The 20,991-nt window shown below is 46.0% G+C and overlaps 1 protein-coding gene across 4 annotated transcripts in view; it reads left to right on the top strand.

Annotated features, from left to right (window-relative positions):
- The window catches only part of RALY (RALY heterogeneous nuclear ribonucleoprotein), a 376,843-nt gene that overhangs the window by 99,512 nt on the left and 256,340 nt on the right, over positions 1–20,991 (top strand). For 2 of the 4 annotated variants that reach the window (XM_053248766.1, XM_053248767.1), the window contains exon 1: positions 13,057–13,140. The exons of the other annotated variants lie outside the window; for them this stretch is intronic. The gene's annotated coding sequence lies outside the window, so the exon portion shown is untranslated. Of the gene's footprint in view, positions 1–13,056; positions 13,141–20,991 lie in introns of those variants that run through there. 4 annotated transcript variants of the gene reach the window in all.

Here is a 20,991-nt window from a genome sequence, read left to right as displayed (position 1 = left end):
AGGGTCCAGCCTCAGTCCTTCCGAGCATCTGATCACTCCCCCGCTTAAAAGAAATTTTCCCCATGGTTGACGTTTGCACAAAACTGGAATGATGCAAGACAAAGTTAGATATTTTTCTTGGAATGGCACTCCCCTCTGCTGGCAGATTAGCACAAGGCAGCTGAGAAGTTACCAAAAAAAAAAAAATTCATGTCACCCCCACCACCCCACAACTCCATTGGCCCAAATGGAGTTGGAGGAGGAGCAGATAAACATGTTTCAAGGAGAATATGGACAACCCTGCCTTGAAAACATGTTGCAATGGATGGAAAATATGAATGGCCACCAGCCTACGATGAAGCATTAAATAACACTTTACTCTTGGTTTTAAACCGCTGCACTATTCCATCACACTTTGCAGTGTTTTACCCGATTCAAATCTTGCAGTCCGGAAAATGCCCAGGAGATTCTGTAATAAGAGGTGCTCCTTGAAAATGAGGGGCTGGCATCCTAAGCAGTGTCTGGCTTCACTTGCTGTAGCTTTTCAGTGCTTGTGGGGGTGGTCTTTCCACTTTTCAGGGCTACAGGTGGGTCTTTCCTTGTGGGGAGAGAGTTCTGTTGCTCTCTGTTTTCCTGTCCATCTAATCCAGGGGCGGCTCGTGAACTCTCCTCCTGGGGGGGCGGCTTCTTTAAGGTAAATGGAGCCGGTGCTCCGTGCCGCCCAGCAGCCCCCATGGTGGGAAATCACCTCCGCCACACACCTGGCTCCCGCAGAGGTGAGCCTCTGCCAGCGGTCAGGTGAGTGGCGGAGGCAATTCCTCGCCGTGGAGGCTGCTGGGCAGCACGGAGCACCGGCTCCATTTACCTTAAAGAAGCTGCTCGCCGCCCCCCCCGGAGGAGAGTTCATGAGCCACCCCTGATCTAATCCCATGGTGCTGTTAGAGTGTGGAGCCCACTGATATAAATCCCTTTCCAACAATATAGTTGTTTCAAATGGGATGCCATCAGGCACATCAATCAGCTAAAAAATATTTTGTTTTAAGGAAAATATATATTTCTTCATGCATCCTATAGATGACCCCCTTGTACTTCTTTCAAAATGCTTTTATACAAACAGGGGAAGTAAAGAGGGCTCAAGGTGGGTCCATTTTTTCACATTTTCCAAGAGAAGTTCCTATACACCCCCACACTCTGAGATTTGCAGAGAAGCAGATGTAGCCTATCATGTAGGTATCAACATTTTCCACTTCAAAGCATTTCCACTCTCTTTCTTCACCTGCCTAGTGTCAAGCTTTGTGTCAGCACAGAGCCTTGTGTTATTCCCTGTTTTAATCTTATGGGTTGTTTTTTTTCTTGGCTTAACCTGAAATTAATATACTCATTTCCATCCAAAGCATGTGTAACTAGGGGATCCCATTGCACAGACAAATTCTATTACTCCAGGCTAGAAAGAGACAGACGCGCTTGTTTCAGAAAGGTCAGATGAAGGTTAATAAGATTATTTTGTTTGCTGTTCATGGGAGAACTGGATATATACAGATATAAATGTTAGTCTCTAGTTGCTAACAGTGGTTCACATAGACTTTGCCACAGTATTGGTAAAGAACAACTGAACCCCCCACCCCAAGCTCCCAACAGTCACAGGAACACCAGGAGTTGTAGTGATATATGATTAATAGCCAAAGATGATGTGCTTTTTCCTAACTGTGCAAACTCAATTACAGTGCAGACTAAGATTATGCCAAAGGAAGAAGGGGCATTTTTGAGTAAGACAAGTGATTAATAGCCAAAGATCAGCAGGTAGAGCTCACCTGCATTGTGACATCCCTCTACTCAGGATTTTTTGTGATATGGAACTGCCTAAGTGGTGTGTTTGCTGTCATCTTGATTAAAATTGAACATGTGGTGGTGAGATTCAGAATTTGCTGTAGCCCTAAGAGCAGTATAAAGCCCAGTACTGTCATTGCCACTGTTTTGTTTTGTTTTGTTTTGTTTATGTATTTTATATATTGCCTGACTCCAAAGGCTCCAGGTTGTTCACAAAAACAAAGACAAACAAAACCAGCTATTAAAACAGCAATTAAAAATTTACAAATTCAGAAATTCCTAAAAGCCTTGCTAAAAAAATGTGTCTTAAGGGCTCTTTTGAAGACTGGTAGAGATGTTAAACCATGAATGTCTATAGAGAGTGCATTCCACAGCCCAGGAGCAACTACAGAGAAGGCCTACTCCTGGGTCACTGCCAGATGAGCTGGCAGTTAATGGAAACAGGCCTCTCTCAGTGATCTTTATGTGTGGTGGAGATCATGCAGAAGGAGGTGCTCTCCCAGGTAACCCGGTCCTAAGCCATTTAGGGCTTTAAAGGTAACTAGCTGAAACTGCACAGATAGTAGTACACTGAGCCTGTGGCATCCCCCCCTCCTCCCACAACTCACTCTCCCCCCCCCACTTGCTCTCTCTGTCTGTCTGTCTCCATCCACAACTGTCTCCCCCACAACCCTCTCACTTGTGCTCTCCCCCCCCCCACACACACACCACAACTCACTTCAATCACTCCCCACACACACACAACTCGTCCCTCATCCTTGGTCTCATCCTTGGCCTGCCGGCAGCCGCTCCCTCTCAGCCCACTGGCCAGCCCAGCAGCAGCCGCTTCTCCTTGGGCCGCCAGCCAACCTGGCAACAGCCGCCTCCTCAACCTGTGCCTTCTTCTTGAGCTACTGGCTGGCCCAGCAACAACCGCCTCCTCAACCAGGGCCTGCTGCAACTCCTCCCGCCTCCTCCCTACTGAGGCCGGTGGGGCTTTGCCCAACAGGCCAGCCGGGCTTCTCCTGAGGCTGGCAGGGTTTCTCCCCCCTCCCTGCCAGGCCGCTTCTCCCCACACCCGCTGCCACCGCACCTCCTCCTAAGCCCGCCAGTAGCCTTCTCCGACAGCGGGGCCTTGCCTGCCACCCAGCTCCCTTCCTCCTCCTCCCTCACTGCCTGCCAGCCAGCCCATTGTCTGTCCCAGCACTGAGCAGCAGCTCCACCCCCACCTTTTCATTGGCTGTGGCTGAAGCAGGGGCGGGGCTTGCCAAACATCCCCACATCCCAACACAGTTCTCTCCTCAGCTGGCCATAAGAGAATTAAATATATAGATTACCAGCACTTTGTATTTTGCCCAGAAACCTATTGGCAGCCAACGCATGTTGTAGTTGTTTGTTTGCACTAGTGTAACACTAGATTGGAATGTAAGCTCCTTACTTAGCAGGACTCACTAGTGCAACATCCTTGCCCTATCACAATATGTTTACACAAGCACAGTGATAATCTGGATGCTGGCCATTGTCCAAAAAGAAAAGGGGCAAATTGATTTGATTGCTCCAGATCTCAAGTGCATCCAGATCTGCAGGCATCTTCTTGTTCACTTGTTATTGAACTTCTAGCCTCAGTAAAGTCTTTCTTTAAAAAAAAAATATAGGAAGCCTTGATGAGTTGTATTTTCTATGGTATGGTTGAGAAGAATTCACCCTTCTTGGCCAAAAGGTCATTCCAATTTGCAAAGCTGAGATCTATCACATTTCACTTCCTTATTCCATTGCCAGTCACTTGGGGATCTTGCTAAGGATTTTCTCTCTGAAGATGACAATTGAGAAAATTGTGAATAGTGTAACTTTGATTTTAGTTCTCCTTGAAGTTTGGGGTTTCCTCTCAAAAAGCCACAAGCAGTTATATTTTTATCCAAGCCAAAGCTCTTTTCCTCCAAACCGTGCTTTGTTCAGCAATCTACACTAAAGATTAAAGTGCATTGTGTATAACTCCATAGGCCAGTTTCTAGAGGTTTGTCTATCATCAGTAAAGCAAAGCAGGAAATCAACTTAAGCATCATCAGGCAGCAGAGGCAAATACTAGAGGCAGCATTCAACTGCCAGATAACTTGCCAGTCCTTTCCTAACCAAGGAATGGTAAGGTAACGGTAAAGTGTGCTGTCAAGTCTATTTTGACTCTTGGCACCCACAGAGCCCTGTGGTTTTCTTTGGTAGAATACAGGAGGGGTTTAACATTGCCTCCTCCCATGCAGTATGAGGTCCTTTCAGAATCTTCCTATATCGCTGCTGCCTGCAGCCCGATATAGTACCAGCAGGGATTCGAACTGGCAACCTTCTGCTTGTTAGTCAAGCATTTTCCCGCTGCGCCATTAGGTGGCTAAGGAATGGTACAGTACCAGTTTTATAAGCACAGTGCCCATTTTATACACAGTTCTACCAGAAGGAAACTGTGAGCCCTTTCTTGCAAGCAGTGAGAAAACGCTGCTGGGTTTCCCAGGAGGAAGCCCAAAAGAGCTTACCTCCCTGCAAACAAGCATTCCGCCATCCTTGGGGGGGTGGATTGCCCACCCACATGAGCACTGGCTGCTGCTTGCAGCTCAGAGGGTCAGGGTGCTGGGATGCATCACCCTGCATCTCGGATCTCCAATATGGAGATCCCCCTTCACCTCCCCAAGTCTGCCAGTTGTGGCTGCTTGCAGCTGCGACTCAAACACAACCAAAAAACCAAGGTTACAGGAATGCTCACTCTCTTAATCATGTTTTGAAGGGCGGCTCCATAGGTGGATATGCCACTGTGGTGCTGCCAGGATCGGGCCCGATCCTGGCAGTTCACAAGCACTTGCAAAACCAGGCTGGGCTCCCTTAGCCCAGTTTTGCACACACATGTGAATAGCCTCTGCTTGTTGTATCAGGTCCCAAACTGTAGTTCATGAAACAGATCTCCAGACTGGGATGGGAACCGATACCCTACCATGACTGAATAATATTTTCTGTTAATAGTGGTGAAGGAGGAGGTGGTTTGTGGAGGGTTTTGTCGGGGTTTTTGGTTTGGTTTGGTTTGGTTTTTTGGCAAAGCTGTTTACTTAAGGTTACTCCTGTGAAAACTGAGAGCAACCTTAAAGTAACAACCACCCACCCCAGTTGCTCTTCCTTTAGCTCTCTGGGCTCACGTAAGAAAAGTGAGTTTTGTTTTTGCTCCATTTGGAGTTCTGACAGAGTCTAAATATGGAATGGAGTTCCAAAGGTGGAAAAGAGTTAAGCTAAAGAAGGAGTTCTAATGGATCAATTTATTATTATTTCTTGTTTACACAGTCAGACAGGTGTTATTGACTGGTTTGTTTTATCCAGACATCGAGCCCTTCCCAAGGACATGGGATGGCTGAATTTTATTATCAATATTGTTACTGTTATTATTATAGATATCGTCACAGAATATAGGCTGTGCCCAGTACAGCTGCTTTTTGTAATTGGCTGATGGTGATTTCTGTAGCCCCTATGGTGTTGAGGTGCTCTTCAAGTTGTTTTGGAATTGCACCCAGGGCGCCAATTACCACTGGGATTATTTTGGTCTTTTTCTGCAACAGCCTTTCAATTTCAATTTGTAGATCTTTGTGTTTTGTGATTTTTTCTATTTCTTTTTCTTCTATTCTGCTATCCCCTGGTATTGCTATGTCAATTATTTTAACTGGTTTTTCTTTCTTCTCAACTACAGTTATATCTGGTATATTGTGTGGCAGATGTTTGTCTGTTTGTAGTCAGAAGTCCCATAATATTTTTGCATCTTCATTTTCTACAATTTTTTCAGTTTTAAGGTCCCACCAATTTTTGGCTACAGGTAGCTTGTATTTTTTGCAGATGTTCCAGTGTATCATCCCTGCTACCTTGTCATGCCTTTGTTTGTAGGCAGTCTGTGCGATCTTTTTACAACAGCTGATTAGGTGGTCCACTGTTTCATCTGCTTCTTTACAAAGGTGGCACTTGCTGTTTGTTGTTGACTTTTCAACTTTTGCTCTTATTGCATTTGTTCTTAGTGCCTGTTGTTGTGCAGCCAGTATTAAACTCTCTGTTTCTTTCTTCAAGTTGCCATTCTTAAGCCATTGCCAGGTCTTGGCAGTGTCTGATTTTCCAGTTATATTGTGCAAATATTGACCATGCAGTGGCTTATTTTTCCATTTTTTCTGCTCGGTTCTTGACTTGTTCTTTCTTGTAGGCCTGCTTTCTTTCATTGGTGTTGAACAGTTTCTCGTTATTGACCATTTTAAGTCAAAAACCGATGAAGCCCTGCCCTAACACTTGCCTTACCAGCCCATTTATGCTTAAGATTAGTGTCATTTGCAATTGTGCTGCGATACTGCAAGTCATAATGTCATATCTGTATTTCAAGGAAATTATGCAGGCACACAATACAGATTGCTACCTCCAATAATTACATTTGTGAAGCCAAGCTCTTCATCTTCAGCATGCCCCAGGTCATACTTTTTGATTGTATCCTGTGCTCTCTTGCAAGTGACTAGGATTTGCAGGTCACTAGGAAACCTGCTCTAGAAGTCCTGTAAATGCCCACAAAAGCCTGGAGCAGGTCTTGTGTGCACAATCATTTTCCCTTCCATGTACGCAGCTACAATCTTGCCAGCATTTTTCTCAGCCTCCACCTCCACTTCCATGCATTGCCTGCTTGATCTACTGGGGCTTATGGGCTGCTTGCGTGGGAGGGCAATGAAGGTGAATATGTGAAGCTGCCTTGATGTGAATTTGAAGCTGAGCTTCTTTAATGTCAAGCTACATTCACACAGGAGCAAACATTATAAATTGTTTGTACAATTGTACAAACCATGTCCCTCCTGATGTTTCACACTTTGCAACACAAAGCTTTTGAATTAGTGGGCAGTTGACACTGTATTTGTCATGAGAAAGCATTTCCAAAATTACAGCAATGCTTTTAGTGTCTTTTCTTGTCTGTTTCAATGAGCCATCCTCTGGCAGAGTTACTATAGGCTCATATTATATGTGGATTGGATCAGAATATTAGTAGCTGTTGGGTTATTTGGTGACCTATAAACCTAGGCTTGACTTGTTGGCAGTTAAGGATATTTTCACAACTGATGATAAGAGGACTTTTTTGTTCGGAATACATTGCTTGTGAGCATTAAGATGAGATAGAAAGTGAACAAGAGACATTTTAAAACTGAATGAACAGCCAAGCTGTTGGCTAGAATCTCAGGAATGCAGGTTTTACATTTACAGAGATTTGTCATGAAAAATGAAAAAACTGATTCAAACATCATTTGTGGAAATAGCTGAAAAGTTTGAGGTGAATATAACAGTTACATGTATTTTGCTTCTGAATGAAGTTTTCACTTTATGAACATACTCAGTAATGTTCTTTACAAACTGATCTTTTAGGGGGCTGTAAAGGAATTTCTAAGAAATTCAGTAGAAAAGTATATCTCTTGTCACACTCCTTCTTTTTTAACAAGGGGAAAAATAATGGTGAGGAGTGTTTCTAAATGTGAAATTGCAGATCTCCTAGCAAAAATATATAACTTGTCCCTACAATCAGGCTTTATACCAAAGGACTAGAAAGTAGCCAATGTGACTCTGATGTTCAAAAAGGGATCCGGTGGGGTGGGGGTGGGGGGATCTGGGAAATTACAGGCCGGTCAGCTTAACTTTGGTAAATTGATGGAAAGCATACTTAAGGACAAAATTGTTAAGCATATAGAAGAAAAGGCCCTGTTGAAGGAGAATCGGCATGGCTTCTGCAAGGGCAAGTCTTGCTTCACTAACCTTTTGGAGTTCTTTGAGAATGTCAACAGGCATGTGGATAAAGGTGATCCAGTTGACATAGTATACTTGGACTTCCAAAAAGGTTTTGATAAAGTTCTCCACCAAATGCTCTTGAGTAAATTCAGCAGTCATGGAATAAGGGGACATGTTCATGTGTGGATTGGTAACTGGTTGAAGGACCGGAAACAGAGAGTAGGAATAAATTGACAGTTTTCACAATGGAGGTAGGTAGGAAGTGGGATACCACAGGGATCGGTACTGGGACCAGTGCTCTTTAACTTGTTCATAACCAATCTAGAAGTTGGGGTGACCAGCGAAGTGACCAAATCTGCAGATGACACTAAACTATTTAGGGTAGTGAAATCCACAATGGATTGTGAGGAGCTCCAAAAAATATCTCCAAACGGGGGGGAGTGGGTGACAAAATGGCAAATGCAGTTCAGTGTAAGCAAGTGTAAAGTGATGCACATTGGGACAAAAAACACCAACTTCACACATATGCTGATGAGATCTGAGCTGTCGGTGATTGACCAGGAGACAGATCTTGGGGTGGTGTGGGACAGCTCACTGAAAGTCTGCGACAGCTGTGAAAAAGATTAATTCCATGCTAGGAATTATTAGGAAGGGGATAGAAAATAAGAATGCTACTATTATAATGCCCTTATACAAATCTATGGTGCGGCCACATCTGGAATACTGCGTATAGCTTTGGTCACCGTATCTTAAGAAGGATTTTGTAGAACTGGAAAAGGTGTAGAAGAGGGCAACCAAGATTATCAGGGGCCTGGAGCACCTTCCTTATGAGGCTAGGCTACAGCATTTGGGGCTCTTTACCTTGCGAAAGAGGCGACTAAGGAGAGACATGATTGAGGTGTATAAAATTATGCATGGAGTGGAGAGGGCGGACAGAGAGAAATTTTTCTCCCTCTCTCACAACACTAGAACCAGGGGTCACCCCATGAAACTGAAGGTCGGGAAATTTAGGACCGACAAAAGGAAGTACTTTTTCACACAATGCATAACTAATCTATGGAATTCTTTGCCATGGGATGTGGTGATGACCACCAGCTTGGATGGCTTTAAATGGGGTTTAGATAGACCTGTCCACCATGAATCTGTCTAAGCCCCTTTTAAAGCCAGATTCATGGTGGACAGGTTATCAATGGCTACTAGTCTGGTGGCTGTGGGCCATCACCAGTCTCAGAGGCAAGATGCCTCTCAATACCAGTTGCAGGGGAGCAACAGCAGGAGAGAGGACATGCACATACCTCTTGCCTGTGGGCTTCCCAGAGGCATCTGGTGGGCCACTGTGTGAAACAGGATGCTGGACTAGATGGGCGTTGTGCCTGATCCAGCAGGGCTGTTCTTATGCTCTTAACTCTATAGTTCCAATGTGATGGGTTCATATTCAGAGCTTTTATCTAATCCAGGAGCTCTTAAACTTGGGTCCACAGATGTTGTTGGACTTCTCAATTTCCATAATCCCAAGCCAGGACAGACTAGAGGGGGGGGGCACCAGGGGGTGTGGAGGCCCTTCTTCCTGGAAGTCCAGGTGTAAGAGCACCTCTGTATTTTAGTGAAATTGGCATGTGTCGGGTGCTCTACTACAGCACACATCTGTACATCTTCCTGGTCTGTGCACACATACTTGGTTGCACCGAGGCACATTTCATGACATTTAGAAGCCTACACAGAGTGGGAGAAAATCCTCAGAACTGATCATTTGATAGCATTACTTCAGAAAAATGTTATAGTCATTGGTAAAGACTCTGTGGGGAGTAGCAGTGGAGTCTACAGGAAGCCTCTTCGGCAGGTGGAGGAGAAATGGGTATGCTTGACTAGCGTCTGGATTCTAGAAGAGCCAGGACTACTCAGTTCACTTTTTTCATTGTCACCAGTCACTTTTTTACATCATCTAATATAATACAACTTTTACATGACTTGAAATTTTGAACTGCATGTGTTCTTTTGGAACTGCATGTTTTTGAGGAGGCTTTTAAATTTTGGAACTACACATTTTATCACTGGCTGTGCCTTTTTAAAAATGCTATGCCATGGTAATTAAGTTAAGTGAGTCCTATGGGAGTAGGGCGTCATATAAATCTAACTAACTAAATAATTACCAGTAGAGCTGGCATCACACGAGTCAGCCAGCAAAGGCACTGGCTAAGGCAAGAACCCAGAAAATCAAAGGGCTTATGGTCAACCCTGCCAAGCCCTGGTGAAAAAAGATCATGACCACTGGTGAAACCATCAAAGATGACTCCAGGCTGATTACTGCCAAGGGGAATTCCTTTAGGCAGCAGCCTAAAGAGGTCTTTGGCAGCCATGTTGTTAGCAACTGTCTTTCTTTACCTAGAATGCAGTGCCTCTGCTGCTGCATCTGGTGACACAGTGGCAAAGTGGGGCATTGCATTTTAGGTTAAAAAAAATGAGGCTGCACTACCACCACAACTCCACAGCTATGGGGCCCACAAAGGCTCTCCTGAATATTATTGTCTCTGATTACTGGGTGGCTGCCTGTACATGTGAAATGTTTGTCAGAATATGAGGCTATTCTGACGATCAGCCTAGCCCGATTTTGCCTGACCGTGTGAACCACCGGGCACGCAGGCGATGCTTTTAAGCATCCCGGCTGGGGTTCTACTCGTGAGTAGCTGTGGTGCGGAGCCACGCTGTGGAAGCTCACGATTTTGAAAACTGGGTTTGTGGAGCGCTCATTCAGCAAACCCGGTTTAAGCGGAGGGGTAGTTAGGCGGGTTAACCGCCTGGAAGCCACCGGGCACGCAGGCGAGCCCGGTGGCTTCCAGGCGGTTAACCCGCCTAACTACCCCTCCCCTTAAACCGGGTTTGCTGAATGAGCGCTCCACAAACCCAGTTTTCAAAATCGTGAGCTTCCACAGCGTGGCTCCGCACCACAGCTACTCACGAGTAGAACCCCAGCCGGGATGCTTAAAAGCAGCCTCCCAGCTCGGGGGTCTCTCCAGTATGCCCTGCGCACTCGCACAGGGCATACTGGAGTTTCCGGGGGCCGTGCGGCCCCCGATCCTCCCATCCCCTGCCGGCTCCGTCACAGAGCCGGCAGTCGTGTGGGCAGCTGCTCCGGCCGCCCAGAGCAGACTGTCCACTCATCTGCGAGGAGAGTGGGCTTAGCCCACTCTCCTCGCAAACCCCCTAAAGGCTCTTCTCACTAATCATGAAAAGAGCCTCTATGATTGCAGTAGGAGCTAGTCACCTTAAGTGGTGCAGCAGGGAAATGCTTGACAGCAGAAGGCTGCCGGTTCAAATCCCCACTGGTACTATATCAGGCAGCCGCTGAAAGGCATAATCTCATACTGTGCAGGAGATGACAAGGGTAAACCCCTCCTGTATTCTACCAAAGAAAACCTGGGCACCAGTAGTCTAAATCGACTTGATGCCACACTTTACTTGGCTTTAGGAGGCTGATAAGGCAAGTGTTGTGATTATGAATGACCAGCAGGGCAAGGGAGGAGAGTGTAGCTCAATGATCAGTTGTAGCTCCTGCCCTTGAGATGGCTAAGAAACTGGGAAGAGGAGAGGGGGCTGGTTCTGAAGCACAAGTCTCCCCATCTTAGATACATTGCCGTTTGGCCACGTACTTTTTCTTGTGTCCCTGCAACACGGAGGACAAGGCAGTCTGTGCCTGGGGGCAGCTGCTGTTTCTCTGACACCTGCTGGCAAGTGGCCTCTGACATTCAGCCATGATAAATCAAATGCAACAGTTGTTACTTGGAAAAGGTGCTTGGCCACATTCCACTTGCAGTCCTGGGTCTCATCTGGAAAGCTGTGCAGAGGTTTCATTTGGTCCTCTTTCAAGTATTTTTATTTGGAGTCAATTCAGGAGAGTGCCTGAATAAGGAATGAAGGAAACTGTTTTAGAGCTGCTTGCCTCATAGACACAAAGAAATCTTATGTAAATTTAACTGGAGGTTTATTCAGAAACAACTCATTTTTCTCCTTCTCCATTTTCTCCCCTTTCCTCTCTGACTCCACCTCACACACTCTCTACGGGATCCCCACTGGGACAAATTTCTCAAGAACGAAATATAAAAGGTTACTAGAGAGAATGCAACAGAAACCTCAGTTCTGAAGTGTGTGTTAAGATATGTATTTATCATTACATGTTTGCTAGTGTGTCCAAACAAAACCTGTGATCCACACTATACCTAACAGCCCATAATGGGGACAATTTTACTGCCCATAAAGTCTTGGCAGGCCAGGAATGATACCATCACTGACTTCTTTACCACATCAGCTCTTTTTTAACCATGTAATCCTTAGGAACATAGGAACATAGGAAACTGCCATATACTGAGTCAGACCATTGGTCTATCTAGCTCAGTATTGTCTTCACAGACTAGCGGTGGCTTCTCCAAGGTTGCAGGCAGGAATCTCTCTCAGCCCTATCTTGGAGATGCCAGGGAGGGAACTTGAAACCTTCTGCTCTTCCCAGATCAGCTTCATCCCCTGGGGGGAATATCTTGCAGTGCTCACACATCAAGTCTCCCATTCATATGCAACCAGGGCAGACCCTGCTTAGCTATGGGGACAAGTCATGCTTGCTACCACAAGACCAGCTCTCCTTATGCTTCTATTCATAGCATTTTTTGAAAGTCTTCAAAGAGGTTACAGCATTGTGTTTTTTCAGTTTTTCTTTTCTCTTTCTTTTAACCTAGAATGTGTTCCAGAAGCACAAATAGCTTTGTTTAGGCTTGTTTTTAATTTGTGGACTAAGGTCCATTACGCTAAAGGAAAAGCTGATTCCATAGCATGTTGGTGACTTTTTTTCATAATAATTTGAAGAGGAAATGTATGTAAATGTACATGCAAACATGTGCTTGGAGTCTCTCTGCCACACTTAGCACCAATTGATGACATTTTTTTTTTAAACTGGTTCGGAGTCTGAGCCACTAAACTGATGCAAATTGACTTATCCAGCACTTAAAAAAAAAAAAAAAAAAACCACTGGCAAACACCAGCAAAGTTATTCCCTCTTTCTGCAGCATTGCCCCTTGTACATATTTTAAAATTATGATTATCAGAGCAAGTCAGGAAGGCAGAAGCCAAAACATTTTGGTTTGTATCATCTATACTTATGTCATGTTAATTACAATTAATAAATTTTATTTTTGGATTAACTGCACCTTTCTAGGACCCAGAAACTACTGAATACCTGATGTTTTATCTTTCTTTCTATGAAATATTAGAACATAAGGCAGCACCCTCTACAGTGCTGGGATGCAAATCCATCCTGATTTCCCTTTTAACAAAGGGATGAACAAGTATCTCCCCAATACACCCTGGCCATGGTAGCAAGGCTACCCCATCCATAATGTGAGGATGGAATATCATACTACTGGCACTGGGTCAAGGCTAACTAAGTATAGAGCTGAGAATGAGACCTGGGGGCTTTTGAGTTATTTGGAAAGGTCCCAACACTCTCTCGTAGACGTTCAGGTTCTGAAAGGTTTGGAAATAGCCTGGATCATTATACACTGTGTCTCCAAAACTCCACGTTACAGAGCAAGAGGTTTCAGAGGGCAGGTAGGCTAATTAAACCTTAAAAAATTCAAATATTTGTTTTCTGGACTTGGGCACCAAGTGCAATATTATTGGAGAAGTCTTTGGTTGGCTTCACACAACCACCAGCTGATCCGTAAGCTGGGAACATGTCAGTACAATGCCAGCAACTGAGAGGGTGTGCTCCCAGTGGGCATGATGTCTGAACCCACCCAATTCTCCACCCAACTTGAGCCCTATGTTTGAAGCTGGGCAGAGAATGTCAGGCAAATGTTGGGAATCCAGTACATGAACCAGACTTGGGCAGGTTCAGACTTCACAGTTGCCAAGAGGATATGATCTCAGTTGCCAACATTTTACTGACATGTTCCCAGCTTATGGATGGGCCAGCGGTCGTGTGAAGCCACCCTTTATTTCAAATGTGTGTGAAGTATTGGCCAATTTAGTAACTGCAGCAAACGAAATATAAGCGGCGGTGGGGGGCGGAGATTTCATACTGTGTGGTGGTTGCAGATCACTCTGAAGCTAGCAAGCATGAATGTAGTGCCCAAGTTATCCTCCCACTTGAAAGACAAGGCAGGACTGCTATACAGATATCATGAGTGACTGAGCTAAAAGCAGTTAGGACCTAGACTGCATAAGTATTATCATATGTACTGGCTTTGAGGAGCTTTCCTTTTAAACAAAGTTGGCATTCACTGATAATCCCATAGAGTCCCAGAAATATGGCATTAGTCTGCCTGAGAATGTACAAATTGATTTCATTGAAGCAGAAGGTAGGCTGCTTTTAAACTGCTGGTTTCTACAGCCTCCCATCAGCCACTGAGGAGTCCACAGGGCACTTCTGTTGAAACCGCCCGGGTTCTGCAATTTGTATAAGTGAGACCAGACAGTCAAATTTGCATAGTCGCTTAATTTGTATAATTGCTTTGGCTTGTATCATTTACCACATTTGGATGGAGATGGTAGGGAGGGCAGGAGGAAAAGTTAGCATGGTTAATTAGAGATGGGGAAGGAAGCAGACACGATAAAGAAAGGAGACAGATAAACACTGAGTCAGTCACCTGAGAAGGAATGAAGATCTGCAACTGGGCAGTGATTCCCGAAAATCCTGCGTAGTTCCACTCTGATAAGTGAGCCAGACTGTGCTAAGAAGCTAGGTTACAAATGCATGCTATGTGACACATTCCTACGTTCTACATTCTTGTCGATTCTGTGGTTATATCCTCATGGGAGCATCCTAAACTCACAGTACATTCCTCAGAACACAGTGGGACCTCCGAAAGAAGCCATGAGATAGTGCTGAGGTTGTATGAGTCCTCTCCACCTTCAGTGCCATGCAGAGTATTCATCCAGTGCATATCCCACAAAGCTCTTCATCGACTATTTGAACTGGTTGGATAGATTCCACCTTGGTGCTGTATAGATACTATGTGGCTAGCAGGAAATGTGTCTGACTCAGAAAAGAGAAGAAAAATCCATGCAAACATGTCCCTGGGTGACAGTGGTATCCCTCCTGCCATAGGTTAAAACAAAAATGTTTAGAAGATAATTAGGGCTGAGTCAAACTTTGTGGTCTGAGATGCTATGATCATCTCATTGGACTATCTTGCTTTTTACATGAGGAATCAATGCTTGTTTGAAAGCAAGCATTCAAAACATCATCCCATGAAAAAACTCACCACCTCAAAGGTCATTTTCATGCCCTCTCTAATGCAATCATTTTCAAACCCCAAGTTCAAAAAGTGAACATTTGAATTAGCCCTTACTAAAGAACCGGACTTTCTCCCGAGTGCTCCAAGGGAAATAACTAGTACCCATAAGAGGGTAAATCTTTTAACCAGAATGACCCATTTTCATTCACTCACTAACTCCCTACTTCCATGCACATTATTCAATTTCATCCTGAGACTAAAAATAATTAAAAGTCATTGGCTTTGGGTGAGTCAAGGGGAGGAGGAAGCCCTGCTGCTTTGAAAGGGGAAATCCGATTCCCCTTGGGTGCAGCTGGTGAAAGCCTGTCAGTCATGAAGACAGCATATGTGAGACGCTTGCACTCACATTCTGGCTATATAAAATAAATTGGCCCCATCTTTATCTTCAAGTTGTGCATTCTACTTGCTGGCTTGTGTCTGATACTCAGTGTTGTATTTTTATCTACCTATCAATCTGGCTCCAAATTTGGCAGGATCTTAGGCAAGCATCCTGAGCCTAAACATTTACATGGACATATTTGCTTGCAACACTGGCATAAAATATGGATAGCATTATGCTGGTATAATGGTCAGTATGCCTTGTCCTATTCACTTATTTCCTGACACAGGTACTTGTAGAATTGGAATGTCGGCCAGAGAATTGAGGAGTGGGACTTGGAACTAACTGTGCATCAGGAGCTAGTATTTGTAAACAGTTCTCTGAGAGAATCTTCATGCATGATACTAAAGGACGTCCTCACACATCATGTTTTCCAAGCATTCATTAACAGTTTAAGTAGATAGTACATATTTAAAATGTGAATATGGCAAAGAGATGTTTGCAAACACAACTCACTCAATCTATAGATCATGTAAGTTCATTTGTCAGACTGCGGGGATTGGCTGAGGCTCCTGTCAAATGTATATCTGGTGGCAAACCTGGGTTTTTTGATCTGCAATATGTGAAAGGCAGATGCTTCAATTGAGCCATTCTTGTGTTTCTTTTGTCATGTGTGGATTCTGTAAATGCAGGAGGAAATTCAGAAGTAGACTCGAATGGACATCTTGGCGTTATGTTTTTTAAGCAGTTTGGATCAGGGTTTTTTAAGCAGGATGTATTTTTTTTTTAAGGAACACTTGCACTTCCATTTGTGCCGATCAGGGGTGTAGCCACCATTGAGCGACCGGGTTCAAAGAATCCGGGCCACCACCCCTCAGGGGCTGCACCTCACGTCTTTGATATCAGACATGGGGGGTACTGGTTTAGCTCCCGAGTGGGGCCACGTGGCCCCGTTCGGAAGTTTAATGGCTGGCGCTGCATTTGTAGCACAGTCAGGAGTGGCTCTTCCCTGCCTTAAAGGCAGGGAGAGCTGCTTCTGGCCGCACTGCAAATGAGTGCTGGTCCCAACCTACCTCCTGAATGGGGCCCCACAGCCCAATTCAGGTGCTGGATGGCCAGCACTGCATTTGCAGTGCGGCCAGAAGTAGGGATGTGAGTGAACCTGTTCGGAGGCCCTTTTACAGGCCTCTGAACAGGTTCAGACATAGGGCTGGTTCGAAGTTTGAAGGCCCCAGAGTGTGGTGTTTTAAGGGTGGAGGAGGGTGCCCTCACCCCTCCTGCCACTTTTCCCCTGCTGGAACCATTTGTTCCTAAAATCCTTCGGGGCAGCAGTGTACCTCTCTGCCGCCCCATTACCCTCATCGACCAGAATTGGCTGGAAGTACCTGCCATGCGCTCGTCATGTGCGTGCGGGCCCGGTACTTCGGGCCAATTCTGGCTGATGAGGGCAACAGGGTGGCAGGGATGTACGCTGCTACCCTGAAGGTTTTTAGGAACAAATGGTGCCAGCAGGAAAAAAGTGGTGGGAGGGGTGAGTGCACCCTCCTCAGGCCTTAAAGCGCCAACCCCGAGGGCCTTTGAACTGTGGAGACGCAGTTCTGTGCACATCCCTATCCAGAAGCAGCTCTCCCTGCCTTTAAGGCAGGGAAGAGCCACTCCTAGCCACGCTGCGAACACAGCACCAGCCTGGATCTAACTCCCGAACGGGGCCACACAGCCCCATTCAAGAGCCAGATCACACCCCCTGCATCTGATGTCAGATGCGCGGGCTTGGCTATCTCCCACGTCTGATGTCAGACTAGGGGGTGTTGTGAGCGGGGGCCCCGCTGCGGCCAGACATGGGCCACCTGTGGTCTGGCTCCGCTAGTGTGCCAATGTTTCTAGGCCCTACTTATAAACCAGGATAAGAGCTCTGAAAGTTGGGAAGCATTCTCACTTGCATTTTGTCTTGATTTTGCTGCATCAGTTACTCTAGGGTGTTGCCCTACTGATGCATGATAGCAGTAGATATAATTCTTATACAAGTCTGGGGACAGTAGGGTTCAAACATTGGATTGAACAGTAGGGTTCAAAGAGCCCAAGCTGCCAATAAAAAAAGGCCACTAGAGCCCTCCATGTGTGTGCTGTCATGCACAAAGGGGGAGCACCCGATTGCCGGAGGGCCCATCCCAGCCCTCCGATCATATTTCCAGCCAGCATTTGCTGGCTGGATGTATTTATTTCCCTTTCTCTCCCTCACTGAAGGGAGAGAAGTGCTGGCTGGAAATGAGCTCTGGAGAGCTCACACAGGCTCTCCGGAGCCGAGCTATGCCCCCTTTGCAAGTGATGTCCTATGCACATGGGTGTGGCCCATGCAATCTCTCCAGAGCTCATTTCCAACCAGCACTTGCTGGCTGAGTGTGTTTATTTCTAGGGGTGTGCAATTCGGGATTTCGGGTGATTCGGCTCGGACCCGAACCGAATCACCCCTGTTCTGTTTTGTGCCCGAATCTGGGTCACCCGAATCACCCTTGATTCGGTTCGGATTCGGATTTAATCCGAATCTGAATCCGAATCGATTAGGGGGGGTAAAAAGGGGCCCAGGGGCAAAATTTTGGGGTGGGGTGGTAGTGCCCAATGGGTAGAGTCTACCACCCCAATTTCGGGGGGATTGGGCAAAATCCTGATTTTTGGTGAATTTTTAAAGTTTTAGTGACTTTGGGGCAGTTCGGGGGCATAGCATGGGATCTGGGCAAAAGGAGTGGGGTGGGGTGGTAGTGCCTAATGGGTGCAGGCTACCACCCCAATTTCAGGGGGATTGGGCCAAGGGCTGATTTTTGGTAAATTTCTGAAAATTTCATGTCTTTGGGGCAGATTGGGGCAGATTGGGGCAGAAAGTGGGGCCTGGGGCAGAATAGTGGGGTGGGGTGGTAGTGCCTCATGGGTGGAGGCTACCACCCCCATTTCAGGGGGATTGGGCAGAGGGCTGATTTTTTGAGAATTTTTGAAGTTTGGGTGTCTTTGGGGCAGATTGGGGGCAGAAAGTGGATCTGCCCCAAAGGAGTGGGGTGGGCTGGTAGATAGTGCCTAATGGCTGGAGGCTACCACCCATCCCCAATTTCAGAGTGATTGGGCAGAGGGGTGAATTATGGTGAATTTATTTGTATGAGGTTTGTCTTCATAAGGTGAAGTGTGCTAAATTGATTACTTCCTCATATTATTCATAGTAAAGGAAAGTGTGAAAAAGTGAAAGTGGGGTCATGAGAGTTGTTTAATTGAAAAAAATCTCATTTGCTATGATAGAATGAGAATTCACACCTCAGAAAAAACTTCTGAGGTGTGAATTCTCATTCTATCATAGCAAATGAGATATTTTTCAATTAAACAACTCTCATGACCCCACTTTCACTTTTTCACACTTACTATGAATATGAGGAAGTAATCAATTTAGCACACTTCACCTTATGAAGACAAACCTCATACAAATAAATTCACCAGAATTCCCCCCTCTGCCCAATCACTCTTAAATTGGGGATGGGTGGTAGCCTCCAGCCATTAGGCACTATCTACCAGCCCACCCCACTCCTTTGGGGCAGATCCACTTTCTGCCCCCAATCTGCCCCAAAGACACCCAAACTTCAAAAATTCTCAAAAAATCAGCCCTCTGCCCAATCCCCCTGAAATGGGGGTGGTAGCCTCCACCCATGAGGCACTACCACCCCACCCCACTATTTTGGGGCAGATCCACTTTCTGCCCCCAAACTGCCCCAAAGTCACTAAAACTTCAAAAATTCTCAAAAAATCAGCCCTTTGTCCAAACCCCCTGAAATTGGGGTGGTAGCCTCCACCCATGAGGCACTACCACCCTACCCCACTATTCTGCCCCAGGCCCCACTTTCTGCCCCAATCTGCCCCAATCTGCCCCAAAGACATGAAATTTTCAGAAATTTACCAAAAATCAGCCCTTGGCCCAATCCCCCTGAAATTGGGGTGGTAGCCTGCACCCATTAGGCACTACCACCCCACCCCACTCCTTTTGCCCAGATCCCATGCTATGCCCCCGAACTGCCCCAAAGTCACTAAAACTTTAAAAATTCACCAAAAATCAACCGTGAACCGAATCACCCGAATTTTTCGTGCCCGAAATTCGGGTGATTCGGCTCGTGCCCGAAAAATATAGGGGGACATCGGGGGTGATTCGGTTCGGCCCCGAATCACCCGAAATTGTTCATTTTGGGCACAGATCATTCTGTGCCCGAAATTTTTTGCACATCCCTATTTATTTCCCTTCCTCTCCCTCCAGCTAAAGCTACCCAGGTTTTCCTCCTACATTACATCCACATAACCAGACATTGGGAGCACACACAGCTCCCAAACCTAGGTGGAACACACTGAGGCTCTCCACACAAACAGTGTGGAGAGCCGGATGGGGTTAGGCCAAGCCCGCTCTCCACATACACGAGCACCCATGGAGCCATGGGCAGCCAGAAGTCCAGTCGTTTGAAGCAGAAGATCCACATGGGGTGGGAGTCTTATTTATTCTTTCCTCTATAAAGTATCCCCCAACAAAAATAACCCCCAGCTACTTTTCCCTCTGCAGGGGGAAAAGAAGTGGAGGGAGCCATTTGCAGCAGAAAAACCACTAGAGAGGAAAGGGTTAAAGGGAGAGGGTTTTCCACTCCCCATTTCAAATGCCCTGGGCATGCACCACCCTCACCTCATCTGCTCTACTGCTGCCAGTATTTTGCTTTCCCTTCCTTACCAGCCCCACTCACTCACTGGTCCTGCCCACCACCTCACCAGCCCTTACATAGGGGTGTGCATGGAACCTATTCCAGTGGTTCGGTTTGGGTTCGAGCCAAACTCGAACCAGAACTCTGGACTGCAAGCAGGTTCAAGTTCAACCGGCCCCCAGTTTGGCCTGAGTGTCAAACCAGGCTGAACCAGTTCAGAAACGGTTTGGTGGTTCAAGGTGGCATTGGTTATAAAGGTGAATCCCAGTTAGGATTCCCCTTTACAAGCAAAGGGGGGAACCCTACCTACCTTAAGAAAAATCCTAATGGGGTGGCGGGGAGAGGGCACTTATTGTTGGAGCTAGAGTTGGAGGCAGAGGCGAAGGTGGAAACACTCCTCTGAACTCTCGGGATTGGTCCCAGGACCAGCGCTCCAGCACTGGAGCACTGGTCCTGAGAGTTTGGAGGAGTGTCACCACTTTCAATTGCAACTGCAGTTGCACTCTCCCTGCCACCCCTATTAGGATATTGTTAAGATATGCAGGGTTCCCCACTTTGCTTGTAAAGGAGAATCCCCACATTGCTCTTTTACAAGCAATGCTCCATCATACCACCAAACTGGTTCCGAAACAGTTATGGTAGAACCAGGGCTAGTTCGGCTCAAATTTGGACCAGCACCCCTTTTGCGGGGTCTGGTCCGGTTCGAGTCCGAACCAGTCGAATCAGGCCAGTTCTGTTCAAATAGGTTTGAATAGAACTGGTTCTGCACACCCCTACTCTTACACAGCTTCCTGGCCTCATCTTTTGGGGCACACTACAACTGGTTGCTCTTTGCATGCCATGCTAGCCTAGGCAGAGTGCAGCATCTAGCATGTTTCCTGCTTGTTTCAATAAATGTGTTTAATAAGTACAAAATCCAAAATATACTAAATGTAATTAAATACGAGCAGTTAAATGTTGAACACTACATGCAATCCCTGTTAACTTGGCAAGAGGCACCTTACGGAAGCAGTGGCTACCCTATACAGAGCAGGGGAAAGCAACTGTCCCTATTGGGGTAGTTGTTTTAGCCAGAGTTTAGCCTGATACTAAAGCCATTTTATCGCCTAATACTAAGTGCCTGCGTTCA

Source organism: Hemicordylus capensis, chromosome 4 (assembly GCF_027244095.1).
Source record: "Hemicordylus capensis ecotype Gifberg chromosome 4, rHemCap1.1.pri, whole genome shotgun sequence".
Taxonomy (NCBI): Eukaryota; Metazoa; Chordata; class Lepidosauria; order Squamata; family Cordylidae; genus Hemicordylus; species Hemicordylus capensis.
This window is presented reverse-complemented; position numbering and strand designations above follow the sequence as displayed.